Here is a 19,786-nt window from a genome sequence, read left to right as displayed (position 1 = left end):
AGTGAAAGAAATCAATAAATAATTTTATGGATAAAATAATGCAGAGTGAATAAAAGTTAATAGATATATAATTCTTGAAATGTGCAGATATTTTTGTCCAAATTCTTTTCACCTATTTACTTGTACAAACCATATATCAAAAAACAACTACAGTTAGACCAAGATGACAGAGAATACCAGCCTTTGTCCCCCCATAAGAAACAAATATAGACAGCTATCCACAAGCCAAAATAGCCAAAAAGGAGGCTCAAGAACACTTTAGCTAATGTGTTTACAGTAAGACAGTGAAACAAAAAGATAAAATTTTTAAAAAGCAGGGTATATTGTAACTGAAAGGATAATCTGTGACATCAGCTTATGGAGATGCCAGGCGATGGGGAGGAACCAAGAAAAAAGGTAAATGCTATTGGAATCAGCCTCCTGGTGAAAGGCTGGTCCCCAGGAATCTGTTCTGTAGAAGAAAACAGCATTTTTGCCACCAAATAGACAAGGGAGACAGGCTGCACGGCCCCTCAACAGCAGCTGCTTCAGGACCAGAGTCATCACCTCTCTCAAACCCACATGCCCAATCCCTGGTCCTTGGCTGCCCCATGAGTGCCCATATTCCAGACCCGGGCTCTATGTTTGCACTATTTCTCCCTGTGTCTCAGCATTAGAGCAAGTGATCTTATTTGCACTCTGACTCTAGAACCAAGGTCTCCTTAAGTTTACCTCTCCTCTGGGTGTTAGTTCAGCAGCCAAAGAGAACTAGGGTGTGCTTGAACTTTGGAACCTCTGTCACTCTGCATATATCTGTGCCACCATTTTCAGCTCCCTGACTGCTTGTCAAGCACCCATGCCTGACAGCTTGTGAGCAATACAATGATTGGGGTGCCTGTATTCCAGGTTCTGGGCCATTATCAATACCTGGCCCCTAGGACTGTGGTTTCTAAGTGTGAGACCAGATTTCATCAGCTCTGTGATGGTGCCAGATGTGCCACTCCTCAGGAACCTGGTGTCACCATCACTGTAAGTGGCCCACAAATCAGATTCAATGCCAAGAGGAATTCCCTCAGCTACCACTTCTTTGTTGGAAGAAAAAGATCAGGAGGACCTTAGCAGCCAGCATATATATAGAAAGACATTCATTTTGAGGCTTTGGCTTATACAACTATAGAGACTGGGAAGTCCCACAATCTGCCGTCTGCAAACCAAAAGGCCAGGAAGCTCGAGTAGTTCCAATCCAAGTCCAAAGGCCCCCAAATCAGGATTGCTGATGTTCAAGGTCAGGAGAAGATGCCAGTCCCAGGTCACCCTTCATCTGCTTATTTTTGTTCTATTCCTGCTCATAATGGGTCAGATAATGCCCACTGTCATTGGTTAGGATGATCTTTGCTCAGTCTACTGATTCAAATGCTAATCTTTTTTGGAAATTCCCTCACAGTCATACCCAGAAATAATGTTTAATCAGATATCTGTGCATTCCATAGCCCAGTGAAGGTGACACATAAACTTAAGTATCTTAACCTATTACCTGTGTGTTCCCCTTCTTTTCTTCCATTGATGACTGAAAGAGGAGGGCAGTGCCCCTCAGACTTCATGTGTGCTTGTGATGCCAACTTCTGGGAACAGCCAGGAGTGTTCACAGAAAGACCAGATATTTAAAGTGACCAAAGAAGGAGTGGCTTCAGAGGACTCAGAAGATGAACAGTACCTTGCTGGGAGTGAGTAGATATTTTAAGTGTATTTAAGTGACTCTTAAATTGCACATCATCTTGAATAAAGTGATCTGGACTTGACATAATGCCCCTGTTTGACACAGAGTATATAAAATGCAGACCACCATTTTTCCTGCTTGGCTGGGGAATATGCCAACTGGGAAGGCTATTTAAAGCGGTACCAGATTAGTCCTAGTTTTAAGAGATCATGGAAATGTGTGTTCAAACATCTTTGTCCTGGTGATCTTCTGTGGGAAAGTGTGAATTTGTGTCTGAATTACTTGGAGCAGGCACAGAGGATGCTCTTCCAGCTCTCACATGGTTGCTGATTACCCATGTTGATACTAACTTCTCTCTTGGAGCAGAGAAGCGCAGCTAAGTTTTCGACTGATGGATGTATCACTGGGTGTTCAGCTTCTCAACTCATCCTTAAGATTATAAACCAGAGATTCACAGATTTCCTTAGCTGTTTGTTGAAATCACCTGGGGAGTTTAAATGACATTGATGCTTGAAGCATCCTGCCTGCAGCATTCCCATTCAGATGTCTTGGGGTAGGGCTGGGATACGGGGATTTTCAGAATATACCAAATGAGTCCAATATGCTGTCAGGCTAAGATCCACTGCCCTGAAGTGTTGCTTTTAAACTGTTCATATCCAAATTAGCATTTTTACTACAGCTGTTGAGTTGGCATGAGATATCTTGTAGACTAAAAAATCAGATAATGTCTATAAACTGCTCAACAAAGTTCTTGACAAGACTAATGTTTCAATAATACTGTGCTTTAATTCATGCAATATTAGTCCTTATTCTTGTCACACACACACACACACACACACACACAGAGACACACACACATACACATAGAGAGAGCCTATATTATCACGACACAATTAAACCACCACTGATAATGTTACAGGAATTCTGTAGTTAAGGAACAAATTCAAATGAACTCTTTTTTTTTAGCTCTAATTGTATAAAATTCTTCTAAGTTATACCAGTCTATTTCTCTGGTTAAAGATGACAAAAACATAACTTTCTTGGACACTTAGATATTATTTTAGGATTATTTTAGTAAGTCATATTATTTTCTACATATGCATAGTACCAGAAAGTTTATGAGAATTCAGGCTTCAATCAAAAGCTAAAATTTCAGACCTTTGGTATAATAAACTCTAATCATTTAATTTAGCTTTTAGCAATTTTCCCATTATCTCGCTCATCAAAGAAAACCAAAAGATATTTGGTCAATTTAAAGTCCTGCCCAGTTACATTAAAATGGTGCTTCATTTAAGGTCTGAGTATTTACCATGAAACTGTACTCATATAGATTTGTTCATTTAGAGCATATTCAAACTTCATGGTAATTATATAAAGTATGTTTCTATCAATACAGCTGTTGTTGATCAATATATTTTGAATTTTCCCTCTAAGCCCACTGGAAACACACCTTGAGAACAAAGGTGTTCCATTCATAGAAAAGGTAATGGCTATGTGAAGGAATTCAGGAGGTGGGGGTGGTGAGAATTTAGGGTGAGAAAACAGCATATGCCAGAACTTGAGGCGTAGAGGGGCTTGGCCTTTCCAAGAACCTAGAGAGAGAATATTAAGATAGACTAAAAAGGCAAAATGGAGCATAGTAAGCAATGAAGCAGGGGACAGGTAGGATGAGATCTGCATCTTTGGTGCAATTTGCTTCTTCATGTTGATTCTTATAGATATCCATTCAATTCCAATCTGCTTTGGTTCTACAGTATAGGTCAACTATTTCCACAATAATTCTGTGTTAAAAAAAAAAAAACACTTCAAAATTACAGGCTTTCATCACAATTATTTATTCTCTCTCAAACTTCTTTGAGTTGAATGGGAACTGGCTCATCTGGGCTGGGCTTGACTCCAAGCTGCATGTTAGAGCAAGATATGTTGCAGGAATCTTTCATCTTTCCTGGACTAGTGGGCTGCTTGGGGTAGTTTCTCTTGTGTCCATGGCACAAATGCAGGTGAGTAAGCCCAACTACACGAGCACATGAAGCTTCTGTTTGAAGCTAGTGTCCCATTGATGGAGACAAGTTATGTGGTGAGCTCTGTATCAAGGGTCAGGGAAGCATACTTTGCAGTAGGAGAAATATAAGGTTATATGAGTTTAATAACTGAAAGCATGGATGGAAAGAAGGGTAAGAAATCTGGAATAAAAATTACATCCCACCATGGTGAGTTTTGGCAACTAACTACCTTGTGTTATCCTGGTCACCCATGCTGTCTTCCATCACGGGATTAACTTGGCCTTTCTTGACCCTGACATTTCATTTGGTCCTTGTTCTCTTATGCTGCATGAGTTATTCTCCCCCAACTTCCCCAAAAGAATAAGAGCAGTAATCACTATTCATTGACTTGGGGAAAACATCTGGAGAGTTGTTTTTGTTTTTCTTCAGTTTTCATCTGGATGTTTGGCATTGTGTCAAAAGTTCTACTTTAAGAAGTTTTAAAAAGTTCTGTTAGTGTATTACTTCCTCTCCACTTTATAATGATACTCCAGAGTCTCACTCAAATGCCACTCTTGGGAGGCATGCTGGGAACCACGTTATAAGGAAAGAACAAGATAAACCCTTTCAGTGCTTATTCACAACAGTTAATTTCGTCATAAACCTAAACCAACTGGCCCATATTAGAAATCATCCTGGGCATTGTTTAGCCACATTACATGAGATTCTAATGTATAGGAGATCTTTGGCATCCTCGGATTTAACCACAAGAGTTTCTGCTATTTGCTATATTATAGAGTATAATCATTGTCATTTTTGTTGAGCTATACGTTGTTTGTTATATCTCCCTGACTTGGAACAACAGTTTTGTTCTGTGATTGTTGTTACTTTTTCTCTTCTTGGGAAAACATAGATTTAATAACAATGTTTGAAAATTTGGAAAATTTTCAAGTAGGTTGGGAAATAGGATATAGCACTTATCAGTGTTAGGAGTCTTGATATTTCTCCCTGAAAAGGAAAAATAACTATGAAGTCAGAGTTTAAACCTCTAATAAAGCAAAAACACACAGGTGCAGTATATATTCATTAGATAATAAAGTATAAATATCTTTGTTTTCCTGAAATGGTTTTTCTCTATCAGCAAAACATATATATATATATTTAATAGGCTGAAGTACTAGGTGCAGTTTGTGGTACAATAAGATACTGTAGGGGTAACTGCAGAAGAAAGAAAATATATGTGGAGCTAAATTCTGAAAAAGAATAGGCAGTCATTGTGAAATAAAAGCAGATCTACACAAACAAAGGGAAAGAAAAATCAAAAAAGCATGGATATGACCACTTAGGCAAGCAATCAGCAGAACCAGCAAAAGGTTTCAGGATGCTATGATACAAGTTAGCATCCTGGAATCCAGACTTAGTACTACAGGTCTGTGTCAATAGGTCACCTTCCATGAGACTGTGTGCTTCTGGAAAGAAGGGATCACATCCTCCTGATTATTAATTTGTTTGTTTGGTTGGGTTTTGTCATCTGTGATTTTGAGATCACTGCTTGATTCAGAGTAGGTGCTTAACACATGCCTGATGAACAAGTGAATGAATATGCATAAAGACTATATGAAAGTCTGTCATTGAATAACAAGGTCTGACTTTTCAGGGTGGTGGTAGAAGCAGAGGTGTCTCTCTGCAGGGCCAGAGTAGGAGGATCATGGAGATCAAGGCCCACTGCCCTTGTGTAGAGGACAGTAGTAGACATGACAGAAACAAGTACCCAAGGCCTAGAATTAAGATTACAGTCTATTTGCAGATCTAAGGAACAAGGATTCACAAGGCAGGAGCATTAGACATTAGAATGGTGTCACAAGTTCAGAGAAGAACAAGAAAAACTTGCTACTGCATGCCCTAAATGTTGGATTAAAGCTTCTTAAGCAGCCCTAAGTACTGAAACTGTCCCTTGGGCAAAAGTGAGATCAAGTGACCTGCACTGATGGAAAAGAAGGTTCGAAGTCTTGTGAGGTCATTTAAGTATGTCTTCATCCTAGTGTGTCACTGAATGTTGAGAAAAATGTAATCTTCCTAAAGCAATTTGAATAATGCTTAAAATTGATATAAATATGGAGTTCCATGCTGACTGATTTTGTTGTTGTGGTACATTGAAATGAAAACAAATATTTCTTATTCTTAATTACAAATCTCTAAGAACACTGCAGGGCATCTAATTAATTTTCATTTTTAAAATCCGTTTCCTGGGCTGAGATTGTAGTTCAGTGGTAGAGTGCTTGCCTAGCATGTGTGAGGCATTGAGTTTGACACTCAGCACCACACATAAATAAATAAAATAAAGGACCATTGACAACTAAAAAAAAAAAATTTAAAAAAATCTATTTCCCCTCCAAAATAAAAAGGAAAGAAGAAAGAGTGAAGTATCAAATTCTATTAGTTGGGAATATATATAAAATAAATATAAAGGAAGAAGAAATAAAAATGTAAATACAAAAATAGAAATCAACAAATTATAAAGCAGGAAACAAATGATAAAACTATGAACTGAGCCCACGAGTTGATAAATTGATAGGAAAAAGAGTGAGAGAGATTATGGGATCAAGGACAGAGAGAGAGAGAAACAAGAGAGAGAGAGAGAGAGAGAGAGAGAGAGAGAGAGAGAAAGAGAGAGAGAAACTAGTCATTAATAAAAAGGAAGTATTGTGAAGAGGGAGAGAAAGGACGAATGCACAAAATTATAGAAGAGAGAAAGTAGGCACAGATACAAAGACATGTTACTTTGTTCAACTATGTAAAAATAAATTTGAAACATGGGATTAAAAGAATAAATTACCCAAACAATTCAGGAAAATGTACAAAGTTAAAATGGAAAAAAAAATAGGGATCACCAACAGTAAAAGCAGTTGATGCAGACACTTTCTTGGGGCAATCAATCATATCTGAATGAAATAAGAAAATGATTCTATTTGAAGTTGTTTCAGAGATAGAGGGAAAAAGTAGTTTATATTTTTTTGTGAAGACATCATTATCAAAACCTGACAAATAACATGGTATAATAAAATCAAATAAAAATCTCACCTATGTTGTGATAGCAAAAACTAAAAGGTTTTGTCAAATAACCCACAATCACATTTATAAGGATGGTATAATAAAACCACATGAAATTCGTACCAGGAATGAAGGGATGGCTCAATACATGGAGATCTGCTAAAATAGTATAGATATTAATAGCTCCAGGAACAGCATTCACTTGACCATCTTCATACATTCCCAAAAGGCATTTGATAAAATTATTTTAAAAGAGAAAAGAATTGTTAATCTACTAATTATCATATTGAATTATCATGGATTTAATAATAAATGCTAGGGTTTTTTTCCATTAAAATCATATACAGGCTAACAATGCTGACATGACATATATTGCTTATAATTTTCTGTAGCTGCTACCAATATCCTTAGCCAAAATAGGATAAGAGGTATAAAGGCTAGAAGGGATGATGCTAAATTTTCATTATTTACACATTGTATGAACACTGGAAGGTGAGAAAAAATCAATACTTGTGTAATGATTACAAATTCAGAAGGTTAACTGTAGATTGGTATACAGACTTATTTTCAGTTGTTCACTTTCTCCCTCTGAAGGAGACTTTTCAGACATTGTTTTTTTAATCATTCTTTCCCATTAAATTTTAATGACATAGATATACTAAATATTGTTTTTGTACTATGTATATATCTATCCCTTGAACATAGAATAAGATTTTGCTCCTGAAAGCCTTTTATTGTCTCTTAGGGGTAATACAATCCCTGTTAAGAATGCTTAAAATAGATATTCCCACATAGTTCATTCAAAACTTCAATTCAATACTAATCAAAACAGCATTAGTAATTTTTTTTTTGGGGGGGGGAGAATACTGATTTAAATTTATAAGTTGGAACAGAAAATTTTTCAAAATGAATAATGAAGGATACTAGATCTCTAGCTATTAAACATATCATATGAAAGAGTAATAAATATTTTATAATAAAATTTCCACAATAGATATTTTATAAGTACAGCCAATGCATGTGGAACTTATGATTGAAAAAAATGGATTATGAAACAAATGGATTGGGCTTTTATTATAATCTTTATATAAAAATAAATAAGATGGTTCAAAGATTATAAGACAAAATGAAATAGCATACAAGTAGTAGAAAAAATATGAGAATTATTTTTATCTTCTTGGAGGGAACACTTGTAGAATAAGGCATAAGTGTTAAAATCCAGATATGATAAAAATAAAAATGAATAGCTTTGCATAAAATTAAAATCTTTGCATGGTTAAAAATATAATAAATGAGTTAAAAGGCAAAAATATACCAAAATAATACATATTTGCATTGTATATGTAAAAATAAATCTAATATCCCCAAAATATTGAGATTAAATTAATCAATGGTAAAGATAGCAATGACCACCCACCCCCCAAAAAAGGCAATCTCCCTCTTTTTTCAGTACTGGAGATTGAACCTAGGACCTTGCTCATGGTAAAGACTCTTTCACTAAGCCCCCCAGACCTGAAAAATGGGCAATATACACAGAAGAAAAGGAAATACAAGTATTTTTCTAAATGTAAAAAAAAAAAGCTTATCCTCACCAAAATAAATAAATAAATAAATAAAACCAAAGGAGATACTGTTTTTCATGTCCTAGAATGACAAAGTTCAAAATATTTTATAATGTGTTATTGGCAATGTGAAGACACAGGAATGCTAATCCCTTCTTACTAGGTACATAAGTCAAGATGTTGAATTTTAGTGCAATTTATCCATTGTTGTGACATGTGAAATTTTACTACTACTTAACCAATGTTTTCAAATTTAAGTATGCTGCAGATATATTCACACATTGTAGTTACAAACTCTTCCCTCAAGAATATTTGCTATAACACTGAACTTCTATGTACATATATGAACATACCATAGTGAATCTCAATGATGTGTACATCCTCAAGACTGGGATCCTAATTGAATAAGATATATTCCATGTTTGTATAAATATATCAAAATAGATTTTGCTATCATGAATAACTGAAAGGAACCAATAAAAAATAGAAAAAATAAAACAAAAATAAAAATGATTGGTGAGTTAAAAAAAAGAATATTTGCTGCAATATTTTTAAAAGCAAAGAGTAACTGAATATTCAACAATTAAAGACTAATTATATGATTATGATACCTCATATAATAAAATTTTATCAATGAAGAATGACTTGCAAAATATATTAAGGGGAAAAAAGCATATTTTTTGACAGTGATTAATATTATATCATGTGTTATTATGTGTTAACTTGGCTAGACTTTGGTACCTAGTTTTTTAAACACTCATTTCGATGTTGCTGTGAAGATACTTTGCAGATGTAATTAATATTCATAATCAGTTCACTTTAATAAAATACATTACTCTTCATAATGTGTGAGGGCTTTATCCACTCAGTTGAAGGTGTTCAGAGAAAAACATCTGTTTTTGAAAAAAAAGGAATTCTGTCCCTCACAACAGTTCTTACCTTAATTTCCAGACTGTTAATCTGCCCTATAAACTTTACACTTTCTAGCTCCTACAATAACATGAGGAAATTCCTTAAAATCTCTCCCACCGGCCCTCTCTCCACTCTTTTTTCTCCCTCCCTCTCACACATACATCCTATTGGCTGTTTCTCAGCAGAATATTGACGGAAATGCTATGTTATTGCACCTTTTGTAAAAACTTGCTAGAGTTGTGATGATTGTATGCTTGGTGACCATCTCGGGAAGGACATTCAACAGAGCAGTAACAGTAGGTAGAGCCTCAGGTCCCACTCCCGATCCTAGGAATAAGGCTCTGCGTTTTAACAAGATTCAGAGTTAGAGAAGCTCTGGCACCGAGAGTGGCTTGGGAGGTTCGTTTCAGATGTAAGGTAACAACTTCTTCAGCCTGGACCCCATGTGTTGGCTGAACTTGAAGTTTGGGCAGATTATCCAATAGAAGCTCACTTGATTTAGAGAAAAAGCTGAAATCTAAGTAGGAAGAGAGGAAAGATATACAGAAAGATGATTTGGGGAAAAAAAAAACCCAGCACTGATAGAACTTGAAAATTTTGCTTATTCATACTATGGTTAAGCTATGGCTTTTGTAAGGTCTCCAAAGAACAAGCAAGTATGAAGACTGTTGCAACTCAGTATGACTTTAAAGTCTATATTCTAACAGCTCAAAGGCTATTCAAAGAAATTGGCATACAAATAAATTTTTTAGTCTACTATGTGGCTTAAAAATGAGCTCTGTTTTTTAAGTGGCCTCCCCTGCTACTGAACTATGTTGGTGCATCACCTTCTCTGTCCAAATAACCACACTCGAAATCAAAGACCTACCTGTCCCTGCTTGCTGAAGCATTTTGTAAGCTGCTTAGGCCCACAGGCCAATCATATCCTAGATGTCTAGCATAAGTCAGTGCCACAGAAACAGCTCTGCAAAGTACTTCTTACTGAAGCAGATAAGGGCAGATGGTTTTCCACTAATTCCAATATTAAATTATTGTCTGAACCTTTCCACTCTCATGACCACAGGCAACCAGGCCCAAACCTTGACTTAGATACTGAGTGCTCCAAATTTGTAACTACATAAGATTATTATAAACCAGACACAGCCATGTGTACCTGTAGCTCTGACTATAGTTTGTGTCCAGTTGACTCCTGTTAACACAAACCAGCAGAGATCCTGTAGCCAGGTACATGCGAAAAACAGTGTTGGACTAGAAATCTGGTCCTTCAAAGTACTATTTCATAAGTCATACCAAAACATGGAGGACCCCAGTATTTTGATGTTCCCCCAGTATATTGGTATACATGAAGTGTTGCAATTGTGGTTTACAAATTTTATATTTTAGTAGTAAATCATTTTTGAAATGTAATTTTAGGGTAGAACCTCAGCATTTAGAATAGAAAACCAGGATTTCTGTAGGAAGTATGTAGGCCCAATTTACTACCTGTTAAGATTGATTTTGTTCCCACAATATATTCTTAAAAACAAATAAGCAATCCTAGAGATCTATGGAACATGATTTGCAAATCAGTGATTTAAGTGAGAACCAACTTTGATCTGGTGTCTCATTTTCCATTTTTTCTTTAACTCTTCTTCCAGATCCATATCCTCTTGAATCCCCAAGTCACTAAATCTCTTAACTGTTGTTGTTTTTTCCTTCATATTAAGAAACCCACACTTACAGACACCAAGTTATTAATCTTTACCACTTGGGGTACAGTTTTCTAAAGTACATTGTATATCTGCTAATGCCCTTAAATAGCATGCTGAATGGATTTTGATTCTTCTTGGCTTAAATCCACCATTTTGGAAATGATACATATGCTGTGATTCTAGATAGTTATTATAATGCAGTAGAAAGAATATGGCCTATAGAGTGTAGCATACAACCCATTTAGCATCTATATGACTTTTAGCAAATAACCTGTCACTTTAAAAAATCCACAATATCAGAATAATATCTAATTTGCAGAGATAAGCATAAAAACTTGCCCAGAATAATGTATCCCACATAGTAAATACCAAATGATTTGGGGAGGGAACTGAAGAGAGGGGAGTTGATAAAGACTGCTAGCTGTCCATCCAAATCCATCCTCTCCTTTAAGGAACAGTTTCTGGTGAGGATTTGCCTTCTCCACCTTTTCAGGGCCTTTCTTTAGTAGCACTGTGCTGTGCCTTCCATCTATTTTTAGCTAGCACCAATGCAAAAAAATTTGACCCATTTTTATTGCAGGCCCATGTGTGTGTGTGTGTGTGTGTGTGTGTGTGTGTGTGTGTTTTGTTTGTTTTAATCTCATTTGGTTGGGTCTTGTGAACCTCAGTGAGATCGGAGGTGTGAAGTTATATTAGTGCCTTTCTTTTGAAAGGGGAGGAGAATCATCAGTTTCTCAACCTGCTCATGCCCTGCAGAGTTGCTAGAGTACTGCTCTCACATGTACCAGCTCAATAAACAATGAAATACAGGAGCACTTGCCAGACCTCATGGCTTAGGAGGTCGAATGGGATCTTGAGGCTCATGTTACATACTCACTTGTCATGTTACATGCTCCATGTCAGGAGTCAGGTCTATATTAAGCTGGGGGCTGCTTTGGCAACAGTGAGTGGTTTTCTGCTACACAAGGCCCCACCTTGCTCTAAACTGCTGTGTGTTTCTGACATCATTCTTTTACTGGCCTGGCATCCAATGGCCGTGGATACCTCTAGCATCAGTGAAGCTGCTAAACCTTGTAAGCTGAGTGACAGGGCCATTTGTGTTGCAGTTAGAAGCCTGATTCTTGAATCTCCAGGTTCGCAATCTGCTTCTTGGGGCCATTTCTAAATATTAGCAGTCTTAGTGTAGTTTCTTTAGAAAAACAGTCCAAGACACATGGTGTTCTTATTTTCTTATTAATAAACAGAAATTGTATAGATATTTATACATACACACGTATTTGGTGTAAACGTGATGTGTTTTGATGTTTTGATATCTGGATATGTTGTAGAACGACTAAATTGAGCTAATTAACATACTCATTACCTCACACACTAACCTTTTCTTTGTCATGAGGATATTTTAAATATTGCCCTAGCAATTTTTAAGTATTGAATATGTTGTTAACAACTTTAGTAACCATATTGGAGAATAGATCCTTTAAACTTATTCCTCTGTCTAACTGAACTATGTCCTTTGACCACCATCTCCCAACCTTCCCTCTGCCTCCAGTCTTAGTAACCACTTCAAAACCATTTTACTCTCTGCTTCTATGAGTTTGACTTTTTAAGGTTCCATATATAATTCAGATCATGCCATATTTCTCTTTCTGTGCCTGGCTTGTTTTACTTAACCTAATGTCCTCCACATTCATTCATGTTGTCACAAATGATGTAACTTTTTTTTTCTTTCTTAAGACTAAAGTGTATGCCACTGTAAAACTTTGTCCGTATGCATTCACTTATTGATGGGGTCTTAAGTTGATCGCATATATTGGCTATTGTGAATAATGCTATAATGAACATAGGCGTTCAGATCTCTCTTCAACATGTTGGTTGCATTTCCTTTGGCAAAATCCATAAGTTATGATGGTTCAGTTTATGTTTAGATTTTTAAGATGGCACGAAAATGATATGCATCCAGTAGAAAACATACTTCAAATTTTGAATTTTATCTTTTCCTAAACCAGAGATATGTGGTACAATACTCTTCTCAATGCTAGGAAATGCCAGCCGTCTGCAGCTCCCAGTCAACCCTTTAATCACATGTGTGAACAAGTGATAACTGGTGGTACTGTGTGGCTAAGCTATGATGTTGGTAGGTTAAATGCATTTTGTCCTCAAGATATTTTCAACTTACGAAATGTTTATCAGGATGCAATCTCCTATAAGTCAAGGAATATCTGTTTGCACAGAAAGAGAATGGCTGGATCATGTGGAGGTTCTGTTGGTAAATTCTTTAGAAATTTCCAACTGTTTTCCATTATGGCTAGATTAGTTTGTATTCCCAAAAACAGTGTACAGAGGTTCTGTTTTCTATACATCCAAGCTATATTTATTATCTCTTGTCTTCTTGATAATAGTTATCCTAACAGGTATGAAGTGACATTTCATTATGATTTTAGTTTGCATTTCCCTTAGTATAAGTGACATTGAGCCATTTGTATGTTTTCTTTAGAAAACAAATTTTCAGGTCTTTTGCCCATTTTTGAGAGCTATTTGTTTTCCCTATTGAGTCAAAGAAGTTCCTTATATGTTTTCAGGGTTAATCTTTCAACAGATGTGTAGTTCACAATACTTTTTCCATTCTATAAATTTTTTTCTTTATTCTGACCACTATTCCCTTTGCTGTGCATGATTATTTAGTTTGATGTAGTCTGATTTATCTTTGCTTTTGTTATTTGATTTTAAGGTTGTATCCCCCCAAAATCTTTGCTCAGATTAATTTCAAGAAGTTGTTCTCCTATTTTTCTCTTACTTTTAAGCTTGAACCCATTATGAGCTGATTATTATATATAGGATAAAGATCCAATTCCATTCTTTTTTTTATGGGGATATCCCATTTTCCCCACCATCATTTATTCAAGAGAATGCCCTGTCCTTTCTCTGGGTATATTTTTGGTTCCTTTAAGATCATTGGCCATGGATGTGTGGATTGATTTCTTGCTCTCTATTCTCTTAGTATACATGTCTGGTTTTGAGCCAGTACTCTGCTTGCTTTGATTGCCCTCACTTTGTAGAAGATGTTCCAAAACCTGGGCTCAGTGGCACATGCCTGTAGTCCCAGTGGATCGGGAAGTTGAGGCAGGAGAATTCCAGTTCAAAGCCAGTCTCAGAAACTTAGCAAGGTCCTAAAAAATTTTGTGAATCCCTGATTCTAAATAAGAAATATACAAAAGGATGGGGATATTGCTCAGTGGTTAAATGCCTCTGGGTTCAATCCCTGGTACCAAAGGGGGAGAAAAAAGATGTGGCAAGACATTCATTTTGGAAAATAACTACGCAAAGCAGTGTTTGGGATCTGGAAAGAATGAAACTGGTAAGTAGGGAAAGTGAGTTCATAAATCATTCTCAAACTTCTCACTGTACTGTGTACAAAGATTAATTTTGGCTAGAGATCCTCTCAGTATAAATGCCAATATTGTCTATTCCTTGAACTTCTGTCCAAGGAACAGAAAAGGGAGCATTTTACCCACTGATTCCTGCCTGTGAATCAAGGACAGCCTCCAGGAGTGTTAATTCCAGGTTTGCTTAGACACAAGAATAGCCAAGTGTGCTCCTTTTGGCATCTGATTTGGTAATACCAGAGAAGTCTTGGGGCAGAAAGAGAGATTCACATGATGCAATCCAGGTAAGGGGCTTTTAAATGACATCTACATGCAGCCAGTTACTGAACCTACTACTAAAGTGAAAAAAGGTAGAAAATAAAAAGAATCTCCTGTGAGTGTGCTGCATCCCCAAATAAAGTAGCCATAGTGGGTTGAGCTTCTTCAGTAATGATAAAAATGTAATTGTTATTTCTTTTCTACTTTCTGTAAATGTTTTTCTTTTTTTTTTTTAATTTTTTATTGTTGGCTGTTCAAAACATTACATAGTTCTTGATATATCATATTTCACAATTTGATTCAAGTGGGTTATGAGCTCCCATTTTTACCCCATATACAGATTGCAGAATCACATCAGTTACACATCCATTGATTTACATATTGCAATACTAGTGTCTGTTGTATTCTGCTGCCTTTCCTATCCTCTACTATCCCCCCTCCCCTCCCCTCCCCTCCCCTCCCCTCTTCTCTCTCTGCTCCCTCTACTGACATTCGTTTGTCCCCCTTATATTATTTTTCCCCTTCCCCTCACTTCCTCTTGTATGTACTTTTGTATAACTCTGAGGGTCTCCTTCCATTTCCATGCATTTTCCCTTCTCTCTCCCTTTCCCTCCCACCTCTCATCCCTGTTTAATGTTAATCTTCTTCTCATGCTCTTCGACCCTACTCTGTTCTTAGTTACTCTCCTTATATCAAAGAAGACATTTGGCATTTGTTTTTTAGGGATTGGCTAGCTTCACTTAGCATAATCTGCTCTAATGCCATCCATTTCCCTGTAAATTCTATGATTTTGTCATTTTTTAATGCAGAGTAATACTCCATTGTGTATAAATGCCACATTTTTTTTATCCATTCATCCATTGAAGGGCATCTAGGTTGGTTCCACAGTCTAGCTATTGTGAATTGTGCTGCTATGAACATCGATGTAGCAGTGTCCCTGTAGCATGCTCTTTTTAGGTCTTTAGGGAATAGACCGAGAAGGGGAATAGCTGGGTCAAATGGTGGCTCCATTCCCAGCTTTCCAAGAAATCTCCATACTGCTTTCCAAATTGGCTGCACCAATTTGCAGTCCCACCAGCAATGTACAAGTGTACCCTTTTCCCCACATCCTCGCCAGCTCTTGTTGTTGTTTGACTTCATAATGGCTGCCAATCTAACTGGAGTGAGATGGTATCTTAGGGTGGTTTTGATTTGCATTTCTCTGACTGCTAGAGATGGTGAGCATTTTTTCATGTACTTGTTGATTGATTGTATGTCCTCCTCTGAGAAGTGTCTGTTCAGGTCCTTGGCCCATTTGTTGATTGGGTTGTTTGTTCTCTTATTGTCTAATTTTTTGAGTTCTTTGTATACTCTGGATATTAGGGCTCTATCTGAAGTGTGAGGAGTAAAGATTTGTTCCCAGGATGTAGGCTCTCTATTTACCTCTCTTATTGTATCTTTTGCTGAGAAAAAACTTTTTAGTTTGAGTAAGTCCCATTTGTTGATTCTAGTTATTAACTTTTGTGCTATGGGTGTCCTATTGAGGAATTTGGAGCCCGACCCCACCGTATGTAGATCGTGGCCAACTTTTTCTTCTATCAGACGGCGTGTCTCTGATTTGATATCAAGCTCCTTGATCCATTTTGAATTCACTTTTGTGCATGGCGAGAGAAAGGGATTCAGTTTCATTTTGTTGCATATGGATTTCCAGTTTTCCCAGCACCATTTGTTGAAGATGCTATCCTTCCTCCATTGCATGCTTTTAGCCCCTTTATCAAATATAAGGTAGTTGTAGTTTTGTGGATTGGTTTCTGTGTCCTCTATTCTGTACCATTGGTCCACCCGCCTGTTTTGGTACCAGTACCATGCTGTTTTTGTTACTACTGCTCTGTAGTATAGTTTGAAGTCTGGTATCGCTATACCGCCTGATTCACACTTCCTGCTTAGCATTGTTTTTGCTATTCTGGGTCTTTTGTTTTTCCATATGAATTTCATGATTGCTTTCTCTATTTCTACAAGAAATGCTGTTGGGATTTTGATTGGCATTGCATTAAACCTATAGAGAACTTTTGGTAATATCGCCATTTTGATGATGTTAGTTCTGCCTATCCATGAACAGGGTATATTTTTCCATCTTCTAAGATCTTCTTCTATTTCTCTCTTTAGGGTTGTGTAGTTTTCATTGTATAAGTCTTTCACCTCTTTTGTTAGGTTGATTCCCAAGTATTTTATTTTTTTTGAAGATACTGTGAATGGAGTGGTTGTCCTCATTTCCATTTCAGAGGCTTTGTCGCTGATATACAGGAATGCCTTTGATTTATGCGTGTTGATTTTATATCCTGCCACTTTGCTGAATTCATTTATTAGCTCTAATAGTTTCTTTGTAGACCCTTTTGGGTCTGCTAGGTATAGAATCATGTCATCTGCAAATAGTGATAATTTAAGTTCTTCTTTTCCTATTTTTATGTCTTTAATTTCTTTCGTCTGTCTAATTGCTCTGGCCAGTGTTTTGAGAACTATGTTGAACAGAAGTGGTGAGAGAGGGCATCCCTGTCTTGTTCCAGATTTTAGAGGGAATGCCTTCAATTTTTCTCCATTCAGAATGATGCTAGCCTGAGGCTTAGCATAGATTGCTTTTACAATATTGAGGTATGTTCCTGTTATCCCTAGTTTTTCTAGAGTTTTGAACATAAAGGGATGCTGTACTTTGTCAAATGCTTTTTCCGCATCTATCGAGATGATCATATGATTCTTATTTTTAAGTCTATTGATGTGGTGAATAACATTTATTGATTTCCGAATATTGAACCAGCCTTGCATCCCAGGGATGAATCCTACTTGATCATGGTGCACAATTTTTTTGATAAGTTTTTGTATCCGAGTGGCCAGAATTTTATTGAGGATTTTTGCATCTAGGTTCATTAGAGATATTGGTCTGTAGTTTTCTTTCTTTGAAGTGTCTTTGTCTGGTTTAGGTATCAGGGTGATGTTGGCCTCGTAGAATGAATTTGGAAGTTCTCCCTCTTTTTCTATTTCCTGAAGTAGCTTGAAAAGTATTGGTATTAGTTCCTCTTTAAAGGTTTTGTAAAACTCTGCTGTATACCCATCTGGTCCTGGGCTTTTCTTAGTTGGTAGTCTTTTGATGGTTTCTTCTATTTCCTCAATTGATATTGGTCTGTTTAGGTTGTCTATATCCTCCTGACTCAATCTGGGCAGATCATATGACTTAAGAAATTTATCTATGCCTTCACTATCTTCTAATTTATTGGAGTATAAGGATTCAAAATAATTTCTGATTATCTTCTGTATTTCTGAAGTGTCTGTTGTGATATTGCCTCTTTCATCCCGTATGTTAGTAATTTGAGTTCTCTCTCTTCTTCTCTTCGCTAGCATGGCTAAGGGTCTGTCGATTTTATTTATTTTTTCAAAGAACCAACTTTTAGTTTTGTCAATTTTTTCAATTGTTTCTTTTGTTTCGATTTCATTAATTTCAGCTCTGATTTTAATTATTTCTTGCCTTCTACTTCTTTTGCTGTTGTTTTGCTCTTCTTTTTCTAGGATTTTGAGATGAAGTATGAGATCATTTATTTGTTGGTTTTTTCTTTTTTTAAGGAATGAACTCCAAGCAATGAATTTTCCTCTTAGAACTGCTTTCAATGTGTCCCATAGATTCCGATATGTTGTGTCGGTGTTTTCATTAATCTCTAAGAATTTTTTAATTTCTTCCTTGATGTCTTCTATAACCCATTGATCATTCAGTAACCTATTGTTCATTCTCCAAGTGATGTATTCTTTTCCCTTCCTTCTTTTATCGTTGATTTTCAGTTCCATTCCATTATGATCAGATAGGATGCATGGTATTATCTCTACTCCTTTATATTGTCTAAGAGTTTCCCTGTGACATAATATATGATCTATTTTTGAGAAGGATCCATGTGCTGCTGAGAAAAAAGTGTAACTGCTTGATGTTGGGTGGTATATTCTATATATGTCAATTAAGTCTAGGTTATTAATTGTGTTATTGAGTTCTATAGTTTCCTTATTCAACTTTTGTTTGGAAGATCTGTCCAGTGGTGATAGAGGTGTGTTGAAGTCTCCCATGATTATTGTATGGTGGTCTATTAGACTCTTGAGCTTGAGAAGAGTTTGTTTGATGAACATAGCTGCACCATTGTTTGGGGCATATATATTTATGATTGTTATGTCTTGTTGGTGTATGGTTCCCTTGAGCAGTATGTAGTGTCCCTCTTTATCCCTTTTGATTAACTTTGGCTTGAAATCTATTTTATTTGATATGAGTATGGATACTCCTGCTTGTTTCCGAAGTCCATATGAGTGATATGATTTTTCCCAACCTTTCACCTTCAGCCTATGTATGTCTTTTCCTATCAAATGCGTCTCCTGTAGGCAGCATATTGTTGGGTCTTGTTTTGTGATCCATTCTACTAGACTGTGTCTCTTGATTGGTGAGTTTAAGCCATTAACATTTAGGGTTATTATTGAGATATGGGTTGTTCTTCCAGCCATATTTGTTTATTTATGTTACTAAACATGGTTTGTTTTCCTCTTTGATTATTTTCCCCCCTTTCGTGTCCTACCTCCCACTGTTGGTTTTCATTGTTATTTTCCATTTCCTCTTCCTGTAATGTTTTGCCAAGGATGTTTTGAAGAGATGGTTTTCTAGCTGCAAATTCTTTTAACTTTTGTTTATCGTGGAAGGTTTTAATTTCATCTTCCATCCTGAAGCTTAATTTCGCTGGAAACACAATTCTTGGTTGGAACCCATTTTCTTTCAGTGTTTGAAATATGTTATTCCAGGATCTTCTAGCTTTCAGAGTCTGTGTTGAAAGATCAGCTGTTATCCTGATTGGCTTACCCCTAAATGTGATCTGCTTCCTTTCTCTTGTAGCTTTTAAAATTCTCTCCTTATTCTGTATGTTGGGCATCTTCATTATAATGTGTCTAGGTGTGGGTCTCTTATGATTTTGCACATTCGGCGTCCTGTAGGCTTCTAGGATTTGGGGTTCTGTCTCATTCCTCAAGTCTGGGAAGTTTTCTCATATTATTTCATTGAATAGATTGCTCATTCCTTTGGTTTGAAACTCTATCCCTTCCTGTATCCCAATGACTCTTAAATTTGGTCTCTTGATGTTATCCCATATTTCTTGGATGTTCTGCTCATGGTTTCTTAACAGTCTTGCTGAGCTGTCTATGTTCTTTTCAAGTTGAAATACTTTATCTTCATTGTCTGATGTTCTGTCTTCTAAGTGTT

The sequence above is a fragment of the Marmota monax genome, unplaced genomic scaffold (genome assembly GCF_021218885.2).
Source record: "Marmota monax isolate L192 unplaced genomic scaffold, Marmota_monax_Labrador192_F-V1.1 WCK01_AAM20220418_F8-fsc00048, whole genome shotgun sequence".
In the NCBI taxonomy this organism is placed as follows: Eukaryota; Metazoa; Chordata; class Mammalia; order Rodentia; family Sciuridae; genus Marmota; species Marmota monax.
The sequence above is the reverse complement of the archived record's forward strand: the minus strand, read 5'-3'. Positions refer to the sequence as shown.